The sequence below is a fragment of the Piliocolobus tephrosceles genome, chromosome 13 (assembly GCF_002776525.5).
Source record: "Piliocolobus tephrosceles isolate RC106 chromosome 13, ASM277652v3, whole genome shotgun sequence".
Taxonomy (NCBI): domain Eukaryota; kingdom Metazoa; phylum Chordata; class Mammalia; order Primates; family Cercopithecidae; genus Piliocolobus; species Piliocolobus tephrosceles.
The window spans coordinates 94892140-94911618 of NC_045446.1; the positions used below are offsets into that span (position 1 = coordinate 94892140).

The 19479-nt window shown below is 36.1% G+C and overlaps 1 pseudogene; it reads right to left on the reverse strand.

The window, feature by feature from the left end:
• Positions 1–550: 550 nt before the first annotated feature.
• LOC111540084 overlaps positions 551–19479 on the reverse strand; it is a 19718-nt pseudogene continuing 789 nt past the window's right edge.

The following is a 19479-nucleotide window of genomic DNA, read 5'->3' on the forward strand; positions in this document are numbered from 1 at the left end:
TTCACCCCAAACTCATTTTATCTGCACCATGCAGGGATTTCACTGTGCACACCATGCATCCTAGAGTTTCTTCAGGGTGTCATGCACCATCTGCCAAGTGCTTCATTTTTGATGGCCGTCTTACCTTTTCAAGGAGTCCGTGAACTACTGAGGGTCTTGAGTTAATTCAAAATTTACTTTCTCTCTCTTAAATACCTTAACAAAGGGTAGAAATATGCAGGTTCTGTTCATGGATATGTCAGTAGTAAACTGTGGGATTTGAGAAAAGTTCCTTATTAAACTGCACTGTCTCTGTCATAACTGTCTGTCTTCTCCCCATCTCTCCTGCTGAGCTCTAAATTTTTTGAAGTCGGGTATCTATGGTAATTTGTATCTACACCCGTAAAAGCAGAAAGCACAGAAAATGGTTTTTTGAATGAAAAAATCATGCCAATGGCCAGTTCAGGTCTCATGAATGAAGTCTAACATTCTAAATTCAACATTCCCTCTGATTTCCAACCCCATTTCTCCAGTGTGGAAGAAAACTGATGACACATTTTTATTTTTATTCCATATTTATTAAAATGTTGAAAAAGACTATTAGTAAAAAGACATAATTCCAAAATCCATTACAGAATGAAGAAACTCTTGGTTTCCTATGGGAAAAAGAAAAACATGAAAGAGAATTTTGCTAAAAGAAATGTAAGTTATAAAGTTTTACCACCAATGGGAACATACACAATCTTAAAAGGAAAGGCCACATGCTATTTTAAAATATTACCCTGCTGAGGTGAAGAGAAGAAACATCTAAAAGTCAGCCTTCATAGACTTATGGCCACTTCTAGGTCAGTATCAGCTGACCCTCAAGGGTCTAAAAGAAAAACTTTGGGAGAAGAGCAACGTGCTCTACACTGACAAGAAGAAAGGCATTACTTCAGTATTTTCTGTATATTACACCACGGATTGATGATCCCTTATCCAAAATGCATGCTACCAGAAGTATTTCGAATTACAGATATTTTTGTATATTTGGAATATCTGCATTATACTAACTGGTTTAGCATCCTTAATCCAAAAACCTCAAATTTGAAATGATTCTATAGCATTTCCTTTGAATATCATGTGGGCACTCACACAGTTTTGGATTTTAGAGGATTTCAAATTTCAAATTTTTGGATTAAAAATTCTCAGCCTGTAGACCCAGACTTCTTGACTTAAATGGACATTCAGTACACTTTCCTCAATCTTCCCACACTCCCAACATACCTGTGCACAGACATTCATACAGTTTCCTTATTTTAATGTCCTGGGAAGTGCTAGAAATGTCTTGTCAAGTCACTCTTTCAGTGCTGGGCATCTGTGCTTTATCATCTGGCTGCTCAAGTGAAAGTCGAACCCAAAAGAGAAAGGAAAATCTGGAGACCTGTTTTTCTGAAAAGTTTGATGGCTCATGCCAAAAAGACTACAACAAATATAGCAAAATAAGTGAAGAAAACAAAAAGTACTTGTATCTGCAACAAGTATAGCCATGTGCTTATCTAAGCATTGAATGACCCTCCTTGGGAATTTTTAAATCTGTGGTTGGATCTAATAGCCATGAGGGACACAGGCAAATTAGAGTCCACTCATTTGTCTCTGCAGGGCAGGAGGAAGGTGAAACTAAATCTTTGTTTTATTGATGCTATGAGTCTTAACAGATTGGATCTGACTCCCAGCTTGTTCGCTCTGCAAAGAACTGTAAAACTCTTTTGGAAATAAGGATATTATTGGAAGATAAACATGTCTGGACCTGCTTTCTATGCTTCCAATTGCAATAGCCAAGCATTCAGGGAAGTAGAGTGAAAATAGCATCCAGTAGAGCCCTACCTTGCAGAAAATTTCTTACACATCACAGGAACAGGCATATTCTTGCAAATGTTCAGTGAGTCTCATAATAAAAACAGAGCCCTTTGTGGGATATCTCCAAGAAACACTATCGGTTGATAAAGCACATTTCAAATCTCAAGACTAGATCTTGCCTGAAGAAAGAGAAGAAACCCTAGTACTTCTGCTCCAGGTGAGGCGTGTTGTGGAATTCATCTATTTTCCATACACTTCATTGTAATTTTTAGTGAATGCTTTCGAGGTGCAGTGAGTATATTTTTACTGATTCTCTAGAGTGCAGTATACGGTGCAGGTATTAACGTGGCATAGTCCCTGAGTTCAAACAGTTGTAAACTTACTAGAGAGTTAGAAAAAGGCAGAATGGGGTAAAGGAAAGGAATTGGGATTTGGAGAAGAGCTATATACAGAGCTATAGAGAGAACTGTGAATATCATGTGGAATGCTGGTACCAAAGGATATTAAAGAACAGTTAGATTTAATGTTAAATTCTACTATATGTACTCAGGTTGGAAATGTATGCTTTTTTCTGTGTCTCATTGTTTTTGATCATTGAAAAAGTATTATTGAGGTCTACATCAGGACATGTTCAAAACAATATAGAACCAAGCTTCTTCCGATAGAAGGTATCTCGTTGTACAAAATATTTTAGAAAATTTAACCACTTGAGCAGATGCAGGGCCTTTGGGCCAGAGGCAACCAAGAGAATGCGAGTCCTCTCAGGAAACTGCCACACAAGATGGCTGAAAGCATTCAAGTGATTTTTATTTAAACTTTGTTAAGAAAAGTAACAGAATTAAGTTACAAAATAAAAACATTTTAAATAATACAGTTCTTAATGTGTACTTCATTCTGTGTCATGTGTGATATTTCACACATATTAATTTATTTAATCCATAGAAAAATGATATTTATATTCATATGTATTAGTGAGCAATTCAAGGAAAGTCCAGGGAGGAACTAGTGGATCTAGTTTACAAAGTAGTAAATGACTAGATCAATCAATAAGATCAAGATTCTTACTGCAAAGCATACCCTTAAAATAATGCATATATATTCTGCTTTACATACTTCATGCTTCTAGGTAAAACCCACTTTAATTTAGGGGTCCAAAGTGCCTTGCTTGCTGTTCTACTTTTCTGAACCCTGCTCCTATCCTTCTCCTATGAATACTTGATGTCGGGCCCAATTGGTCCCTTGAATGATCTCAACATGGTGGACCTTTTCTATGCAGAGTCAGATTCTAATGTATTACAGCACAGATCGTCTTCCATTTAATTCTCTGTTATTGCTCACAGTTCTAAAATATTTTGCAACATTGAGGAGCTCATGAATTACCAACTCAGTAAAAAGATATGCTTACTTGCTCTCTGTGGATAAAGGGAATTGTGTGTATAACTTGGAACAAAGCTGAAGTTTGTGTTCAAAAATTTTATCTAAAGTTTCACACAGCTATCTAGCCTCTAGTGGGTGGTTGTTAGTTTTTGTATTGCTAACCCCCACCAAGATATCATGTCTAGAAGAAACCTGTTATCTGATGTGGAAGAGCAGAAAGCAATAAAATCCTTCTCTATCTGAGCTTTCTTAATAGCATCATCCTCAAAATCTCCTGGAGTTGGATATTTTTGGAGGCTCCTACTGAATCTTTTACCAACACCATACCACAGTTCTCTGAAAAGACAAATTTGGTTTGTTACTACTACCAATGGTTGAGAAGAAAATGTTCTCCTCTTAGCCCTGTTCAATCATATTTGTCAATGTATCTACTCTATCATTAATTCACACACACATACACACATACATCCAAGTAACAATCTTTTCTAATTCTTATTTCTTCTAACCCTCAAACAAATTTTAAAAACAAGCAAACATCAAAGTCTCCGGATTGAAAATAAAACAAATATCTACCAACCAGTCATAAAATTCACAGAAGCCACAAGATGAGTGCTGACAATATGTGTTCTTTGACACTAAAAAACAGACATAAACTGAAAATTCCTGGATGCATAGAGATGAGGACAGTATTAGAATGTCTGGTGTTCTCAAAGACATCAGCACTCACCACCACGGCAGACCTGGATGATGATCACCTTCGGTTTGTCCTTCAAACTTGGGCAGTTCTTGCTATTCAACATTTTAAAGAGTTCATTGAGTTGTAATACATCAGGGACTTGCCCAGAGTATTTCTTCCCACAAATGCCTTCTCGAATACCATGAGACATGAACACCAGGAAGGTGCTGTCAGAGGTCTTGTGCTCTTGGCGGCGAGAAAATGCCTCCAGCTCTGTAGTCATATCCTGAAAGAGACCATACTGCTGATTTTGGACTATGTGATTAACTCTCATGGTGCCTTGGAACGCCAATAAATAAATACTTAAGGATTTCTTAAGGAATTCTATGACAAACAATGGGGTGCCAAAAAACCTTTTAGTCATAATTTTGAGACAAGTGAAGGGAGGTGCCATAGGAAGTCTTTCAGAGTTATCTTGTAGAGAGAACGTGGCATTACTGAATTAAAAAAAAATTCACCACTAAGTTAAATGAGACTCGTGCTGAATGACTCTGATGTTTCAAGAGAACATGTAGCATACAGCACCCTCCCATGGGAAGTTTATATTTTAGATAATCAAAAGATTATATTCCTTGGTCCTACAACCAAGCTTTCTAATATTATTTAGTTACACAAAGGGCGTGACCGTTGTCTCTATGGTATAATAGACCTTACCAAAGTAGTGAGATTTCTTTTCACATCCACCTTGTACCCCAGATTTTGTAGCAGCATTGTTATGCCTATGATGTCAACCTTAGCTCCCACTCATTTAGAAAGACTGTCAAACTCTTCATTGCAGATAATGAGAGCAAGACGTGTGCGACTTGACTTGTCCATTATTGGATAAATCTGTAGGAAATGCAGTTTGGATGAGTAGCCTTATTCTCTGTAATTTAATATTCACCTGGTAAGTTTATGACCGTTTTCCCTCTCTTAGACCTATCAGGATACCAAATCCCATGGACTATGCATTGAAAATGCAGAACAGAATTGAGTGCTACTTGGAGAGTAGACATAGAAACTGCAAAGGCCCAGGTGGCAGGTGAGCTACTGACTTCATTGTTCTTGATAGGTAGGATTTTGAAAAATGCACAAGCTCTAAAGCGAGAATGACTGAATTCTAAAACTGGTTGTCCAATTTCTGATTGTTTTTCTTTGGGCAAAATATTTAACAACCCCATGTCTCAGCTTCTAGATCTCCAAGATGGATTATTTTAAGGTTACACATTATGTATTATCATGTCCAAATGCTTAGAACACTGCCCACTCTTAGTGACCATTCAATAGTTACCATTGTTGATGTTATTTACACAGGAATTGGATCCAATTTGGAACTCTTTCTATAAACCTGGGATTCTAAGATACAGGTTTTTTCTTTTTGTTATGTAAGGAAAGCAGAAGTATGATTCTCCATTGAGAACAACTCTAATAAAAAGCCACTGCATTTCATAATTGCCTCAAGTATATCTTTCACCCCACTCTATCCCTGTGTTCTGAGCATGGCACCTCTGTCAACTTTTCTTTCTATATCCTTTTAGCTTCGTCTAGGGAGCAAAGCTTGGTGCTTCTTCCTGAGCCTGAGGATGTAGGCATAGCAGGGTTGCTCCACACTGGCACTGCCTGAGGAGCTGCAAGAGTCAAAGAACATCATGAACATTGGCATCTCTCTTTGTTTCACTTTGTGTTTCTTACAGCCTCACCTAAGGATGAAGCCACAAAAGTGGAAATGCATTCTTAGGAAGACAATCCTGATCTTTCACCACTGAGTAATTTCACTGCTAATGGAATACTTTCCAGCCAGAAATTTCCAGGTGTGCAATACAGGGATCTCCTTTCATATTTCAGGATCAGTATTTTCACAAGTATTTTAGAAAAAAATGTAGAAAGAAAGCTTTTCAAGGCCATGCATGAAAAAATGCTCAGAAAACAATCAAATGTGTGAGATAAAATAGTTAGAATATAAATTTATTTCAAAAGATTTGAACCATAGAATAAAATTTAATGGGAGGAGGTCTTAATTAAATCTACCAAAAAATTTTAAGGGATATGATTATCTTTTTATTTATTTACTTAATAGACATGGTAGTAAGCACTAGGAATATTTTTAATGAACATTTGTTCTGTCCTGCAGGATCTCTTCCTACTATGCATACGTATGGAAGGAGGAGATTATTAAATATTCAAACTAGAATGATAAATGCTAAAATCAAGGTGCACACTAGATGAATTCACAGCACTAAACATTCATTGCACAGACATAGTAGGAAGTGTTTTCACAGAGTTCATGTGGAAAAATCCTTGAGGCTTTTATTTCATCACAGTTTCAACACCAACCAACAATGTGATGCACTTGTTAAAGAAGTTAATGTAATCTTTGTTTCAAGATAGAAATAAGTTTTCTAGATTTCTAGAGTGTCTTTCAGAAAACATTAACTCAAGAAAATAATATTTAATTTGAAAACAAGCTTGAGAAACTGTTATACAATCAGTTAGATAAATAAAGGTAGCATGAAGTGTGGTGACATGGGCAAGAAGTAATTAGAATGGATATATTGGAGAAAACTATAAAATAATAATTTCATACAAGAAATGTTTTGTTTCTTCATAAACAAGTATGAAAACTATATAAAAAAACTAAGTAGAAATATATGGGTTATTTTTGAGGCAATTTTCTTAGTGAAAATACAGTATTTGGTTATATAGTGAGTATCCCATGCTGTAAAATATTTAGGAAAACATTCATGAGTTAATCAACCTTAATACATTCAATAGAGTAATACCTGAACTTGATTTAAAAAATTTGCATTCTTAGCTTCCAAATTGCTTTTAAAAATATGTTTTTGTTTTTTTTTTTATTTTAAGAGGGCCCTTGATGAATAGGGATTTTTTAATGCAATAGAAGTAGAAACAGAGATACAGTTCCAAATTTGGGAGAAGAATGCATAACACTTGGCCATGGCTTGAATATTGGAGGTGCTTGACATGAAAGGGGCCAAGATGAGTTGTTTCAATTTCCTGCTTTGAACAACTAGTGATGGTGACACCAACAACTGAGTGACACAGAAAGAATATACTTCAAAATAATAAAAGTCATATACTACAGATCTACAGCTAGTTTTATACTTAGTGGGGAAAAACTAAAAGCCTCTCCTCTAAGATCAGGATGTCCACTTTCAACACTGTTGTCCAACATACTGTTGGAAGTCCTAGGCAGAGCAATTAGACAAGATAAAGAAATAAAGTGCATCCAGATTGAAAAGGAAGAAGTCACATTATACTTGTTTGCAGATTATGTGATTTTATATATGAAAAACCCTAAAGACGCCATAAAAAACTCTTAAACCTGATACACTAATTCAGACACATTGCAAGATACAAAAATTAATGTACAAAATTTAGTAGCATTTCCATATGTCAATGGTAAGCAATCTGAAAAAGAAATCAAGAAAATAATTCCATATACAATAGCTAGAAGTAAAATTAAATACCAAGGAATTACATCCACCAAAGAAATAGAAGATCCTTGCAATGAAAACTATAAAACATTAACATAAGACATTAAAGAGGATGCAAAACTTTTTAAAATTGTTTATGTATTGGAAGAGTCAATACTGTTAACATGTCTCTACTACATAAAGCAATTGATAGATTCGATGCAGTCCTTATAAAGATAACATTGGCATTCTTCACAGAAATAATAAAATAAAAAGAAATCCTAAAATGTACATAGAACCACAGAAGATCTAAAATAGCCAAAGGTACCCGGAGGAAAAAGAAAAAAACTGTAAGAATCACATTACCTGACTTTAAATTACACTGCAGAACTGTAGTTATCAAAATGGCATAGTACTGGTATAAAAACAGACACATAAATCAATGGAACAGATTACAAAACCCAGAGATAATCCATACATCTACAGTGAACTCATTTTTGACAATGGTGCTAAGAACATAAATACATTGGTAGGAGGATAGTCTCTTTAATAATGGTACTGAAAATAAACTGGATATCCATATGCAAAAGAATGAACGTAGACCGCCTACCTCCTGTCATATACAAAAATCATAACAAAATGAATCAAAGACTTAAATCAAAGACCTCAAGCTATGGAACTCTTATAAAAAATGGAGAAACTCTCCAGTCCTTTGGGTTGGGCAAAGATTTTTTGAGCAACACTCCAGAAGCATGAGCAACCAAAACAAAAATGGACAAATGGGATTACCTCAAGTTAAAAACCTGCACAGCAAAGGAAACAATTAACAAAGTAAAGAAAAAACCCACAGAATGAGCAAAAAAGTTGCAAACTATCCAACTGATAAGGGATTACAAACCAGAATACATAAGGAGCTCAAACAATTCTGTAGGAGAAAATTTTAATCTTCTGATTTAAAAATGGACAAAAGATCTGAATAGACATTTCTGAAAGGAGTACATATAAATGCCAAACAGGTATATGAAAAGGTGCACAACATTATTATTAGGGAAATGCAAATCAAACTTATTTGTTGGAGCTAAAGTTTCAAGTATTTGAACTCAACGAAACAGAGAGTTGAAGAATTATTTCCAGAGGCTGGGAAGCATTGTGTGGTGTGGGGGAATTTTGGGAATGTTAATGGGCACAGAAACAGAATAATCACATTGGGTACACACAGACATACAACTGGGCACAATGAACACTGGGGTCAATAAGACGGAGGATGGAGGTAGAGGGTCAAGGGTCAAAAAACTGACTATTGTGTACTATGCTCACAACTTGGATGAGAGGAACAATTGTCACCAAAATCACAGTATCATGCAATATACCTAGTTCACAAACGTGCACATGTATCCCTTGAAGCAAAATAAAAGTCGGAATTATATTTAAAAAATCAATATCAGTAGGAGATACTCTTACAGTTTAATGGAATGAAGAAATTTAAACTAGCAATTACTGGGGACTTTTCCATGTCTCTTTTTGATTAAAAAAAAATGGGAGGTAATAGGAAAGAATGTAGATATCGGAGGATTTCAGTTTTTGAAATTTTGGATGAAGAGTAACATATTTAGAACTACATACCTTGACCAGAATGGAGCTTCAGTACTCCTCTCCAACTTCTTGAAATCCCAAACACAAACATACAGACATTTGCCCACAGACATTCATACAACCTACTTCTTTTAACGTCCTAGGAAGAGATAGAAACATCTTGTCAATGTCACTCAGTGATGAGCATCTGTGCCCTACCATCTGGAAGCTCAAATGAAAATTGGACCCAAAAAGAGAAAGTCTGTGGACCTTTTGTGATGTAAAATCTTAAACCAGAAAAACTGCAACAAATACAGCAAAATAAATGACAAAAACAAAAAGTATTGGCACCTGCAACAGTTTAAACTGTGCTGAGGAATCATGACGCTGCCTCCCCTCTACATCTCCCTGTAATCTTACCCTTTGATTGGAGAGGGTTCTGAAGGAATCCCCTTACTCCCTGGAATGCTTTCCTTCAACTGCTTAAGATTGCCTTAACAGTTAATTTTTACTGAGAGTGACAATTTACTTCTACTTTTTGATATTCTCTGAGCAAAGACTGATCACAGATGTAGTCTTAGGTTGTAGTAAAACATTCACGATAGTACAGAAAATATATGCCCAGACAAACAGTTAATAAAAGGCGAAAAACAAGGCGGGGGTTGTAATGTGTTCAACTATAAAGGTTTTTAAAGGGTCAGATATTCACTTTGATTTAATAGGATAAAGATTAGAAAAGGCTCATATCTGCAGGTGAAAGTGTAGTTCTTCCAATCCTTCCTAAATCTTGACATCCCTGAGTGAGTGACTTCATCCCAAACTCATTTTCTCTGTACCATGCAGGGACTTCACTGTGCATACCATGCATCCTAGAGTTTCTTCAGGGTGTCATGCACCATCTGCCAAGTGTTTCGTTTCTGATGGCCGTCTTACCTTTTCAAGAAGTCTGTGAACTATTGAGGGTCTAGAGTTAATTCAAAATTTATTTTCTCTCTCTTAAATACCTTAACAAAGAGTAGAAATCTGCAGGTTCTCTTCATGGATTTGTCAGCAGTAAACTGTGGGATTTGGGAAAAGCCCCTTATCACACTGCAGTGTCACTATCATAACTATTCATCTTCTGTCCATGTCTCCTGCTGAGCTCTAAATTTTTTGAAGTCCGGTACCTGTGGTAATTTTTATCTGCATCCCTAATTTGTAATTTGTGTCTGCAACCCAGCAGCAAATGGTATTTTGAATGGAAAAATGGTGCCAATAGCCAGTTCAGGTCTTGTGGATTAAGTCTAGCATTCTAAACTCAGTACTTCCTTTGATTTCCAACCCCTGTTTCTCCAATGTGGAATAAAACTGAGGACACATTTTTACTTTTATATCAGATTTATGAAAATGTTCAAAGAAGTCTATTTTTAAGCAGATATAATTCCAAAAACCATTACAGAATGAAGGAACTCTTGGTTTCCTATGGGAAAAAAAAAAAAAAAAAAAAAAACATAAAAGAGGATTTTGCTAAAAGAAATGTAAGTTATAAAGGTATACCACCAATAGGAACATATGCAATCTTAAAAGGAAAGGCCACATACTATTTTAAAATCTTATCCTGCTGAGGTCAAGGGGAGAAACATCTAAGAGTCAGCCTTCATAGACTTATGGCCACTTCTAAGTGACCCTCAGAAAGGGTCTAAAAGAAAAAAAGAAAAACTTTGGGAGAAGAGCAACATGCTCTGCACTGACCAGAAGAAAGGCATTACTTCAGTATTTTCTGTATATTATGCTATGGCTTGATTATCCCTTACCCAAAATGCATGCTACCTGAAGTAGTTTGAATTTCAGATATTTTTGTATATTGGAATATCTGCATTATAATTACTAGCTTAGCATCCTTATTCCAAAAAACTAAAATGTGAAATGCTTCCATAAGCATTTCCTTTGAATATCATGTGGGCACTCACACAGTTTGGGATTTTAGAACATTTCAAAATTCAAATTTTTGGATTAAAAATTCTCAACCTGTAGACCTAGAGTCCTTGACTAAAATGGACTTTCAGTACACTTCTCTCAACCTTCCCACACTCCCGACCATATACACATAACGGTCTAGAGACATTCATACAGCTTCCTTATTTTAATGTCCTGGGAAGAGGTAGAAACATCTTGTTGAAGTAACCCTTTCAGTGCTGGGCATCTGTGCTTTATCATCTGGCTGCTCAAATGAAAGTTGAACCTAAGAGAGAAAGGACAGTCTTGGGGACCTGTTTTTCTGAAAAGATTATTGACTTGTGCCAAAAAGACTACAACAAATATAGTTAAGTAAGTTACGAAAACAAAAAGAACTTGTATCTGCAACAAGTATAGCCATGTGGTTACCTAAGCACTGAATCACTATCCTCGGGGGTTTTTAAATCTGTGGTTGGATCTAATACCCATGAGAGACAGAGGGAAATTAGAGTCCATTCATTTGTCTCTGCAGGGCAGGAGATGGGTGAAACTAAATGATTGTTTTATTGAGGTTGTTGGTCTTAACAGATTGGATCTGGCTCCCAGGCTTTTTCACTCTCCAAAGAACTTCAAAACTTTTTTGGAAAGAAGGGCATTATTGGAAGATAAACATGTCTGGATCTACTTTCTATGCTTCCAATTGCAATAGTCAAGCATTCAGGGAAGTACAGTGAAAATAGCATCCACTAGAGCCCTACCTGTGGAAAATTTCCTCCACATCACAAGAACGGGCATATTCTTGAAGATGTTCAATCAGTCTCATAATAAAAACAGCGCTTTGCAGGATGTCTCCAACAAACATTATCTGTTGATAAAGCACGTGTTAAATCTCATGATTGACTCTTGCCTGAAGAAAGACAAGAAACCCTAGTATTTCTGCTCCAGGCATATTTTGGAATTCATCTATTTTCCATACACTTCATTGTATTTTTTAGTGAATATATTTGAAGTTCAGTGAGTATATTTTTACTGATCCTCTAAAGGGTGCTGTATATGGTGGAGGTATTAACGTGGCCTAGTCCCTGAGTTCAAAAAGTCGTAAATTTAGTAGAGCATTAGGAAAAGGCAGAATGGGGTCAAGGGAAGGAATTGGGATTTGGAAAAGAAATGTTTAAATGTGCATCCCCAAAGTGGCGTTACTGACTGTGATTTAAGTTAATTGTCCATTCTGACATGTAATAGACTCAGTTATACAGGGAACGGTAATAATTTCATACACAGGAGATATCTGAGGCTACACAAGTGTCTGAGCTAACAGAGAACATGTAATACTCAGTCTATACAGGGAAATTATGTTAATAAATTCTCAATTTATGTACTTTACATAAAATTTTATTTAAAATTTACTAACAATGACAGTAAGATATTTACATACAAAGAGTTAACTATACAAATCATAAAACAGAACAAAAGTAGAAATCTAGGAAGAGTCAATAAGAGAATGATCACATGATAATGGAGAATAAGTTCTTATGAAGAAGAGAAATATTAAAGAAAACAATATTAATTTATTACATGGTAGACACAGAAGTAATGAATATATGAAAATTATACAAAGGAAGGGATAAGAGAAAAGCAGTAGCAATAGCTCTGTGTATAATCACAGATACATTATTTAATGACACATTTCAGCCAATTATAATGGTCATAAAATGTACATTAATAATAAAATTCTATTTAGAACCACAGCTATCTTGGTTGAAGGAAGTAGGTAAGAGATAGAGTGGAGACAGGTATCTCTGCAAATGTTTTGTGAAATTAAGGAAGTAGATAGTTATTTTTCCTCAGAAGAGCACGATGATACATTTGGGATTTGCACAGTAGAATGTGGAGCTAGGCTTAATATGGGAGTTATAAATAACTGAGTTGGAGTTTCTGACAGTCATATGGAAAGGAGGAGTAAGGAAAGTGAAAGAAAAGAAAAACACAGAAATCAGCAAGATTGATGATGAGAAGCCAGGGGCTTACAAAGAGCTACATAGAGAGTGGTGCATGTCATGTGGAAGGCTGGGATCAAAGGATGTTAAAGAACAGTTCTGTCTAATGTTAAAGTCTACTATATGTAGTCAGGCTGGAAATGTATTTTTTGTGTGTTTGTCTTGTCATTGTTTTTGATCACTGAAAAAAATCTTATTGAGTTGTACATCAGGGCATGTTCAAAACAATAAAAAACCAAGCTTCTTCTGAAAGAAAATATCTCATTTTATAGAACATTTTAGAAAATGTAACTACTTGAACAGAGGCAGGACCTTTGGGCCAGAGGTGACCAAGACAATGTGAGTCCTCTCAGGAAACTGTCATACAAAGTGGATAAAAGCATTCAAGTTATTTTTATTTAAAACTTGCTAAAAAAAAGTAATTAAGTTATAAAACAAAAACTATTTAAATAATACCAGTTCTTTAATGTGTACTTCATTCTGTGACATGAGCAATATTTCACATATATTATTCAATCCTTAGAAAATTGATATTTATATTCTTATATATTTGTGAGCAATTCAAAGAAAGCCCTGGGAGGAACTAGTGGAGCTAGTTTACAAAGTACTAAATGACTAGATCAGTCAAGAATAGCAAGATTCTTACTGCAAAGCATACCTTTAGAATAATGCATTTTTATTCTGCTTTATACATTTCATGCTTCTAAGTAAAACCCACTTTAATTTAGGGCCCCAAAGTGCCTCGCTTGCTGTTCTAATTTTCTGAACACTGATCTTAATCTTCTCCTATGAATACTTAATGTCTGGGCCAACTGGTCCATTGAATTATCTCAACATGGCAGACCTTTTCTATGCAGAGTCAGATTCTAATCTACTGCAGCAGAGATCTTCTTCCATTTAATTCTCTGTTATCACTCACGGTTCTAAAATATTTTGCAACAGAGAGGAGTTCATTAATTACTAACTCAATGAAAAGATATGCTTCCTTGCTCTCTGTGGATAAAGGGAATTGTGTGTATAACTTGGAACAAAGTTTTAATTTGTGTTCAAAAATCTAATCTAAAGTTTCACACACGTATCTACCCTCTAGTGGGTGGTTGTGAGTTTTTGCATTGATAACCCCCACAAAGATGTTCTGTATACAAGAAACTTTTTACCTGATGTAGAAGAGTAGAAAGCAATAAAATCCTTTCCTATGTGGGCTTTCTTAATAGCATCATCCTCAAAATCTCCTAGAGTTGGTAAAGTTATATTTTCAGAGGCTCATACTGAATCTGTTACCAACACCACACCATATTTACCTGGAAAGATAAAATTTGGTTTGCTACTATTACCAATGACTGAGAGGACAATGTTCTCCTCTTAGCCTCTGTTCAATCATATTTATCAGTGTATTTGCTCTGTCATTAAATTCACGTGCATATACACACATACATCCAAGTAACAATCTTTTCAAAAATTTTTATTTCTTCCAACCCTCAAACACATTTAAAAGCAACCAAACATCAAAGTCTCAGACTTGAAGATAAAACAAATATCTACCCACCATTCATACAATTAACAGAAGCCACACTTGAGTACTGACCATACGTGTTCCTTGACATTAAGAAACAGACATAAACTGAAAATTCTTGGATGCATACAGATGAGGACAGTATTAGAATGTCTGGTGTTCTCAAAGACCTCAGCACTCACCACCACGGCAGGCCTGGATGATGATCACCTTCGGTTTGTCCTTCAAACTTGGGCAGTTCCTGGTATTCAACTTTTCAAAGATTGCATTGAGTTGTAATACATCTGGTACTTGCTCAGAGTATTTCATTCCACAGATGCCTTCCTGGATACCATGAGACATGAACACCAAGAAGGTGCTGTCAGAGGTCTTGTGCTCTTGGTGTCGAGCAAATGTCTCCAGCTCTGTAGTCATTTCCTGAAAGAGACCATACCACTGATTGTGGACTATGTAATTAACTATCATGGCACCTTGGAAAGCCAATAAGTAAATACTTAAGGATTTCTTAAGGAATTTCATGACAAACAAAGGAGTGCCCAAAAAATTTTTAGTCTTAATTTTGAGAAAGGAAAAGAAAGGTGTTGTAGGAAGTCATTCAGAGTTTTGTAGAGAGAACGTGGCATTACTGAGTGAAAAAAACAAAAAACAAAAACCACTTCCCAAGTAAGTTACGCTAGGCTTGAACTGAATGAGTTAGTTACAAGGGAACATGTAGCATCCAGTACCCTCCCGTGGCAAGTTTATATTTTAGATTATGAAGAGATTACATTTCTTGGTCAACCAAGCTTTCTAATACTATTTAGTTATAGGAAGGGCATGACCATTGTCTCTAATGTATAATAGACCTTACCGAAGCAATGAGATTCTTTTTCACATCCACCTTGTACCCCAGATTTTGTAGCAGCATTGTCATGCCTACGATGTCAACCTCAGCTCCCGTTCTTTTAGGAAGAATGTCAAACTCTTCGTTGCAGATAATGAGAGCAAGACGTGTGCGGCTTGACTTGTCCATTATTGGATAAATCTGTAGGAAATGAAATTTGGATGAATAGACTTATTCTCTGTAATTTAATATTCACCTGGTAAATTTATGACCATTTTCCCTTTGTTAGTCGTATCAAGATACTAAATCCCATGGACTAGACATTGAAAATGGGGGACGGAATTAAGTGCTACTTGGAGAGTAGGCATAGAAACTGCAAAGGCCCAGATGGCAGGTGAGCTACTGACTTCATTTTTCTTGGTAGGCAGGATTTGAAAAACGCACAAGCTATGAAGCAGGAATGATAGAATTCTAAAACTGATTGCTTCAATATCTGATTGTTTTTCTTTGGACAAAGTATTTACCAATCCTATGCCTCAGCTTTTTGATCTCTAAAATGGGTTACTTTTAAGGTTAAAAATTATGTATCATCATGTATAAAATGCTTAGAACACTGCCTACTCTCAGAGGACATTCAATAGCTGCCATTGTTGATGTTATTTATCCAGGAATGGGATTCAATTTGGAACTCTTTCTATAAATCTAGGATTCCAGGATACAGAATTTTTTTTAAAGTAAGGGAAGCAGAATTATGATTCTCCATTGAGAATAGCTCTAAGAAAAAGTCACTACATTTCATAATCGCCTAAAGGATATCTGGCACCCCATTCTATCCTTGTGTTCTGAGCGTGGTACCTCTGTCGACTTTTCTTTCCATATTGTTTTAGCTTCATCTAGAGAGCAAAGCTTGATGCTTCCTCCTGAGCCTGAGGATGTAGGCATAGCAGGGTTATCACACACTGGCACTGCCTGAGGAGCTGCAAGAGTCAAAGAACATCATGAACATTGGCATTCCTCTTTGTTCCACTTTTTGGTTTTTACAGCCTCACGTATGAATGAAGCCACAAAAGTGGAAATGCATTCTTAGGAAGACGATCCTGATCTTTTACCCTGAGTGATTTCGCTGCTAATGGAATACATTTCCAGTCAGAGATTTCCAGGTGTGCAATACAGGGATCTCCTTTCATATTTCAGGATCAGTATTTTCACAAGTATTTTAGATAAAAATGTAGAAAGAAAGCTTTTCAAGGCCGTGCATGATAAAACACTCAACAACCAATCAAATGTGTGAGATAAAATAGAATATAAATTTATTTCAAAAGATTTGAACCACAGAATAAAATTTAATGGTAGGAGGTCTTAATTAAGTCTACTGAAAATATTTAAGAGATATTCTTATCTTTTTATGTATTTACTTAAAAGACATGGTAGTAAGCACTAGGAATATTTTTTAATGAACATTTGTCCTGTCTTCCAGGATCTCTTCCTACTATATATATGTATGGAAGGAGAAGATTACTAAATATATGAACTAGAATGTATATAAAATAGTATGATAAATGCTAAAATCAAAGTGCACACTAGATGGATTTATAGCACTAAACATTGATTGCACAGACATATGAGGAAATGTTTTCGCATAGTTTATGTGAGAAAATCCTTGAGGCTTTTGTTTCATCACAAGTTCAACACCATCCAACAATGTGATGTGCTTGTTAGAGAAATTAATATAATCTTTGTGTCAAGATAGAAATGAGTTTTCTAGATCTGTGGAGTATCTTTTAGAAACTATTAAGTCAAGAAAATATTATGCAATTTTGAAAGCAAGCTTGAGAAACTTATACAATCAGTTAGATAAATAAAGGCAGCATGAAGTGTGTTGACACAGAAGAACTAATCAGAATGGATGTATCGGAGAAAACTACAAAATAATAATTTGGTTGAAGAAATGTTTGGTTTCAAAAGGAAGAATGAAAACAATATAAAAAAACTAAGTAGAAGTATATCGGTTATTTTTGAGGTAATTTGTGTGTGTGTGTGTGTGTGTGTGTGTGTGTGAAAATACAGTATTTAGTTATATAGTGAGTATCCCGTGCTGGAAAACATTTAAGAAAACATTCATCTTTGGGAGACTGGGGTGGGAGGATCATGAAGTCAGGAGATTGAGACCATCTTGATTAAGACAGTGAAGGCTTGTCTTTACTAAAAATATTTTTTAAAAAATTAGCTGGGGATGGTGGCAAGTGCCAGTAGTCCAAGCTACTCGGGAGACTGAGGCAGGAGAATCACTTGAACCCAGGAGACAGAGCTTGCAGTGAGCCGAAATTGTGTCACTGCACTCCAGCCTGGGTGACAGAGTGAGACTCCGTCTAAAAATAAAAATAAAAGAAAAGAAGACATTCATGAGTTAATCAACCTTAATAAATGAAATAGAAGTTTCAACCTTAATAAATGAAATAATGGAATAGAAGTTGAAAGAGAGATACAGTTCCAAATTTGAGAGAAGAATGCATAAAACTTGGCTTTGGCTTGAACATTGGAGGTGCGTAAGAGGAAAGGGGCCAAAACTAGTTTCAAGTTACTGGTTTGAACAACTAGTAATGGTGACACCAACAACCTAGTTACACAAAACTGGAAGAGAAGCAAGGTGTGGAAGAATGGCATGTTCAGCTCTAAACTTCTTTAGATGATCATGTCTCTGGGACATATGAGGGAATATTTCAGTAGCCTTAAATAATGAAGTATGGTACTTATTTGATGTTCAGGATTTGAGATAAAGATTCAGAATTTTTAATATAAACATAGATAGTGAAGCTGCGGGTACAATTTCTACAAAAGCAGAATAGATTACAGAAAGAAAATTATATGATCACTTTACAGGAATTCTCCATAGCCCCTTTGACTGTGGTTCATCCTACAACATTAATGTCATGGAAGATGGGGTTCAAATAATGCTCTTTCTTTAAAAACAGCATTACCTAGGAAGGAAAGCAGTACTACTTGAGAGTCTTGTGTAGTAAGGTGATTTCCAGATGTCGGACCTAGAAAAAGAAGAAGGACACTGAAATAGTCACTTATCATCTCTGGAAAACTTTACCTTAATGCTTACAACATTCCCCACTAAAGCTTCATGCCAGAACCCTGGCTGAATGACATTAAATAATGTTCAAGATGTTCTTTAATTTAGAGAGTGGTGGGGGGTATAAAATGGAAGAGACATTGTCAGAAAAATATGATACTTATTATACATAGATGAAAACATAAACTTCTCCCATGTCTGCTTAGACAGGTATAAGACTCCCCTAACCATTAGAAAAAAGGCTTTTGCTTTCAAAGAACATCTCCCTCTGAAATGGCTTTAGGAAGTGTCACAGAGACCAGTGACTAGGAGTCCATCAGAACTCTCATCCTCACCATGTGGTAGGTCCAAGGGATCACAAGATTGGTCCAGCTCATTTCTTGTGCACCGTATCAGGCCCTAAGGGGGCTGCAGGAGGAGGCAGTCCAGGCCTCACAGCATGATCTGCAGCCTGGTAACAGGCAAGTGGCTGATCTCACTCAAAAGAAAATGCAAGGAGGCAACTGGAGGAAAGAGCCAATTTGAAATCTTTACTTTTCTATAGTTATTCAATATATTCTCTGAGTGTATCACCATTTCTGAAATATAATTTCTTCTTCTCAGAGGGCAAAATTTTGAGGAGAAGTTATTAAACCTATTCAATTACAGACCTTAAAGCTTCATGTCAGACAACTGCATACGAGCCTAGCACCTTGGACTCAAAAATACTAAATCAATCAATAAATATTGTGGCTTGCCAGTAACAGTGGAACATATAGCGTGAAGCTTTTTAGATAGTTCTCATGACCTTCTACAAATGAACACCCACATACTCAGAACTGGAAATGAACTTTAATCAGAAGAAGGCCACTGAGGATGAAGGAACAGAAACAAAGGAGAGTCAAAGGACATGCATTAGGGGCCCTGCTACAGAAATATGGCACTGAAGCCAGAGATAAGAAAGTTTTCTGCAACTTAACATGACTAGTAAAGACATCACATGGTAGTCACAATAATAGACCCTTCATGAACTTGCGTGTGAGTCACTGACCCTTACCTGCTGAGAGTCCCAGTGTCCCTGCCAGGTGACTGTCTTCTTCACAAATGTATGTGATGCAAATATGGCATGCCGGAGCCCCTTTCCGAATAGCAGAGTCAAGCAGAGCTCGGGCCTTATCCATGACCGTAGCATTTTCACGTTTTACTTTCTCCATCTCTTCCTGGTTCAGCACCCTTG